The sequence below is a fragment of the Aegilops tauschii genome, chromosome 4 (assembly GCF_002575655.3).
Source record: "Aegilops tauschii subsp. strangulata cultivar AL8/78 chromosome 4, Aet v6.0, whole genome shotgun sequence".
NCBI classification, from domain to species: Eukaryota; Viridiplantae; Streptophyta; class Magnoliopsida; order Poales; family Poaceae; genus Aegilops; species Aegilops tauschii.
In genome coordinates, this window is record NC_053038.3 from 73,733,010 (window position 1) to 73,739,009 (window position 6,000).

Sequence of the window (6,000 nt, forward strand, 5' to 3'; positions counted from 1 at the left end):
CTGAATTTCATTCATCATTACTTGCCACTTGCTTAATTTGATTCTCTGCAATATGTTCTTGCTACATGTGTACTTGAATCCGTAGCCTCTGGATGGCAGCTTAGTTTGATCGACGAGGCTGTAATGAGTCTAGGCATATAGCATTGCTATGTTTACTTGCTATGTTTTGATGTGCTGGAGTGGTATCCATGATAGAAAATTTTGTCTGTCACCTCAAGAGTTGTGTTCAAATTACGTGACGCAATCTGTGTAAATTGAACTTGCAATATTTTGGCTGCAAGAAGTGCCTCCAGAAAAGTTCAGTACATAGTTTAGAGTGATAGACTCTGGGTTGACACTGAAATATTTCAATACTGCAAGTTTAGTAGATAGTTGTAGGCATTAAAATATTTCAGTACTGACAGGTTCACACTGAAATATTTGAGTAGTGCAATTGCAGTACACACGGGTACACACTGAAAAATTTCAGTAGTGCAATGCAATTTCAGTACACACGGGTAGACACTGAATATTTCAGTACTGCAGTTTCAGTACACGCACGCAACCCCAGAAATATTTTGGTGTAGCAGTTTCAGTACACGCGCGTAGCCACTGAAATATTTCGGTGGTGCTGTTTCAGTACAAGCACGTAGCCTCTGAAATATTTCGGTGGTGCACTTTCAGTACACGCACGTACCCACTGAATTATTTCAGTGGTTCACTTTCATTACATGCACGTACGAAATGAAATATTTCAGTGGTGCTGTTTCAGTACACGCATGTAGCAACTGAAATATTTCAGTGGTGCTGTTTCAGTACACACACATGTAGCCACTGAAATATTTCAGTAATGCACTTTCAGTACAGAGATGTAGACACTGAAATATTTCAGTAGTGCCATGTCGGTGATCTTGCATCCAAGTATTTAGGGCTTCCTAATGATTCAGCAAAAAGAATAGACATAAACAGTGAAATAATATTTGTAGGAATGTTGGCTTACTCATGTTGCCGTGCTGTACAACCTTTTGCTTCACTTCCTGTAAGTGCTTCTTGCATGTGCTATGGCCTACATGCTGTTTACTCTCATCACAACAGTGATTTTGCATCTTGCAAAGTTCTTATTAATTCAACATTGACTTCTATGAACTTTGTATTCAAATTCGTATCCTCCTACAGTTGTTGTGACAGATTTCCTTGGCATCTTCAAATTACCGTACTGTCATTTTTCCAATACCAACTGTATTCAATATGAAACTTTCAGTTACTTATATGCTACAGGTGGAATCATGGATAGGTTGCTGAAGATGCTGCGCCTCACAATAAAAGTCCCTTGCTCAACCTCAACATCACAAGCTCTTTTGCATTTCTTGTTGTCTCACTATTTCATGTGATGTATTTGAATACCAGAAGTTGTTATGCATTACAAGTTCAATCTGATAATCGTAGTACCTGCAGTCTGTGTGTTATCTGTTTTGTATGTGTGGGATCAAAATCTAATACGGTTCTGATTCATGTTTTCATGGCCTTGATGCTAAGTTAAGTACATGCTGGTCAGAGTGATCGGAGGGAAGGGTGGCGCTGGTGGGAAATATTTTAGGGTTTTATCGTCGTGATAACCCTAGAAAATTAATAAAAACATCGAAAATCAATGGAACTAGTCATGGATGCTTCTCATGTTGGTACAAGGGTGAAGAAAGAATACAGGTCCATTTGAAGCAAGTCGAGAAAAACCCGTCCTTCCACACAGACTCTTACCTCCTACCGGAACGGCCCCCGGTGAAGGATCGATAACCTGCGCTTCTCGCGTCACCTCTGAGAAGTATTCTAAGCATTTAATCGTATTAGAAAATCCATACAAATGCCGACAACCTTACCAAACTAGTCATGCTTCCTTCTCATGTTGATACAAAGAAGTGGAAATTTTTGGGTCCATTTACATCATGTCCGGCAAGTGTTTTAAGCAGTATAAATTCAAAAAAATATAAAACCTTGGAAACCTAGCTTTGTTTGTGCAAGAGATCATGTGTGCCAAATTTTGGGTGATTTGGAGGTGGTCGAAAAAATCACCGCATTCCGGAGGGACCATTTGGTCTAACTAAAGCCATTTTTTGAACAAAGGTGATTTTTTTCCACCACCTCCAAATCCCCCAATTCCTCTATGACACGGTGACCCACATGTGCCAAACATGTCCATGAAAGAAAATTTCGATTTTTTTTACAATGCCCCCTTGAGGTATAGACCGATGTTTTGATTAGTCAGTCTAGAGGGCAGTATAAATTCAAAAAATACAAAAAAATATAAAACCTTGGAAACCTAGCTTTGTTTGTGCAAGAGATCATGTGTGCCAAAATTGAGGTGATTTGGAGGTGGTCCAAAAAATCACCGCATTCCGGAGGGACCATTTGGTCTAACTTAAGCCATTTTTTGAACAAAGGTGATTTTTTCCACCACCTCCAAATCACCCAATTTCTCTATGACATGGTGACCCACGTGTGCCAAACATGTCCATGAAAGAAAATTTGGAAAAAAATATTTTACAATGCCCCCTTGATGTATAGACCGATGTTTTGATCAGTCAGTCTAGAGGGCAGTATAAATTCAAAAAATTCAAAAAAAATATAAAACCTTGGAAACCTAGCTTTGTTTGTGCAAGAGATCATATGTGCCAAAATTGAGGTGATTTGGAGGTGGTCGAAAAAAATCACCGCATTCCGGAGGGACCATTTGGTCTACTTAAGCCATTTTTTGAACAAAGGTGATTTTTTCCACCACCTCCAAATCACCCAATTTCTCTATGACACGGTGACCCACATGTGCCAAACATGTCCATGAAAGAAAATTTGGAAAAAATATTTTACAATGCCCCCTTGAGGTATAGACCGATGTTTTGATCAGTCAGTCTAGAGGGCAGTATAAATTCAAAAAAATTAAAAAAATATAAAACCTTGGAAACCTAGCTTTATTTGTGCAAGAGATCATGTGTGCCAAAATTGAGGTGATTTGGAGGTGGTCGAAAAAGTCACCGCATTCCGGAGGGACCATTTGGTCTAACTGAAGTCATTTTTTGAACAAAGGTGATTTCACCCAATTTCTCTATGACATGGTGACCCACATGTGCCAAACATGTCCACGAAATAAAATTTGGAAAAAATATATTTTACAATGCCCCCTTGAGGTATAGACCGATGTTTTGATCAGTCAGTCTAGAGGGCAGTATAAATTAAAAAAATCAAAAAAATATAAAACCTTGGAAACCTAGCTTTGTTTGTGCAAGAGATCATGTGTGCCAAAATTGAGGTGATTTGGAGGTGGTCGAAAAAATCACCGCATTCCGGAGGGACCATTTGGTCTAACTTAAGCCATTTTTTGAACAAAGGTGGTTTTTTCCACCACCTCCAAATCACCCAATTTCTCTATGACACGGTGACCCACATGTGCCAAACATGTCGATGCAAGAAAATTTGGAAAAATATATATTTTACAATGCCCCCTTGAGGTAAGACCGATGTTTTGATCAGTCAGTCTAGAGAGCAGTATAAATTCAAAAAAAATTCAAAAAAATATAAAACTTTGGAAACCTAGCTTTGTTTGTGCAAGAGATCATGTGTGCCAAAATTGAGGTGATTTGGAGGTGGTCGAAAAAATCACCGCATTCCGGAGGGACCATTTGGAGGTGGTCGAAAAAACCCGTCCTTCCACACGGACTCTTACCTCGTACCCGAACGGCCGCCGGTGAAGGAGGTGGATTTTTGGACATGTTAAGAATAATTTTTCCTTGTTGTGGGCATGGCCACCCAAGTGGATCGACAACGTGCTCTTCTCGCGTCACCTCCGAGAAGTATTTTACGCATTTAATCATATTAGAAAATCCATACAAATGCCGACAACCTTACCCAACTATTCATGCTTCCTTCTCATGTTTTGAATCAAAGAAGTAGAAATTTTTTGGGTCCATTTACATCATGTCCGGCAAGTTTGTTTGTACGTGTTCTCCGTGTGTGTGAATGACATGTGGGATCCACATGTAAAAACCCCATACGCAAAAAAGAGGCCCAACCAAAGTGCCCGACGGAGTTTCGAACCTAGGGCATTAGTTTGTGATGGGGAGGGTGTTACCGCTGGGCTGATGATGCATTTTCATACAAATTAGGTGCCCTCATATTTAAGAAATTCATTTACCATACCTATCATGTGTAACCACTGCTGGTGTCCACGTGTCACAAGTTTGAAGGGCGGCGCGGGGCATAGCGCACGCGAGGTGCACGGCGCGGGGCAAACCCCACGCGTCCACACTGTGGAAGGCCCTGGTAGGTGAGACAAATCACCCCCCTCGACCCCTCGGTAACTCCAAGAGGCAGCCGCATTCATTTTCTTCCCCAATTCGGGTAGAAAACCCTCGTCCTCTCCCACTCCAGCCATACCACCTCGTCCTCTCCCAAACCCTCCTGGCTTCCTCAGCAATCCACTCCTCCTCCTCGTCTTGTCGACCGCCGATGAAGCGCGGCCGTGAAGATGCGGCCGACGAGCCGGAGGCAACCATCGATGGAGAGCAGTCTGCTGCCGTGGGTGCCGCCGCCGTTGTAGCGGCTCACTCCGCTGTAGCGGCGACCGCTGGCGGTGCAGCAACTGCTGTGCCTCCTCCCGCTGCCATCCCAGCCGTCGAGCTACCAGTCGGAGAGCGTGTGCATGAGAAGGTGGGGGAAGATCTGGACAAGGAGACGGCGAGGCTCCATGAGAGAATCGAGGAGGAGTTCTACGGGGGGGGGGGGGGGGGACTGTGGACGAGATAGAGTTCGAGATGGCTGTGGATCCTAGGAAGGGCGGCGACTTCGACGAGGATGTCATCGACGAGCTGTCGGAGGTACTACTCTGGTTTTTTGAGATTTATTTTTCCTTCATGTACTTTGTTTTTTCATGGCATTGGGGTTTTTCTTGTTAAGTACATGAGAATCAAATTCATATGGGCGTGCTAGTTGAAAGGATCTAGCATAATGAATGGTGGTTTTTGAATCTGAATCATTTACTTAAAGTATTGATGAGGTATTTCTACTCATGTACTGGCCCCTCCATAATGTTTGCGTACATGTAGGATTGTAGGGATCTAGCATAGATTTTCTTGTTGGATGGTGATTTTAGAATCTGATTCATTTTCTGTTCGAATAGACAGAAGAAAAGAACCCACTAGTATAGCTAAAACTCCATCAAGCAGGCAGATGATGCATTTGCAATATAATGCAATTTACTGAATTGACACAGAGTTGCCATACTGATCTCTTAAAACACCACCCATCGACTCATGTCCTTCTTAACTATCATATGATGCATCTACATTCAGTTTTAATTGGTAAGCATCCTGTTCTGACCACTTGATTATTTCTTTGACACCATTTCCTGTTTTGGCAATTGGTCTGCCTTGTTGCATGAGGACAGAACCAATACCTTGACCTGATGCATCTGTTTAAAAAGTAAATGGTAGGGTCAAATAAAGCAAAGCCATAACAAGAGCAGTGACCAGACAATTCATCAATGTTGTGAAGGCCTCAATTTGAGCATCTGACCATTGGAATGAATCTTTTTTAGACAACATGCCCTAAATACTCAACTTGTATTTGTAAAACTAGAATTCAATTTCTGAATCTTTTTTTAGACCACTGGAATGAATCTTTTTTAGCATATATTTGTAAAACTATGATTCAAGTTCTGATTCCAATAAATAGACAAAAAACACTTTGTTTTGCATGACAACATTTCCTGTTCCAAGTTAAGTTGCTCCAAAGTATTTTTCCTCACCGGTATCATCAGAGTCACAAGATAAGGGATAAAGATAGTAGCCCATAGCTCCTTTGTAACTACCGACGACTAGACAGTTGGATTTAACCCTAACTAATTGCATATACCAATTGATGAGAGGCGTCGTAGCAAGGCATTGCATTCCACTGTGATAAAGCTTGGTCTATTTTTACATTTTGATTATGTCGTAAATCTAGTATAGACGCATCACTTTACGAGCACACAGACAT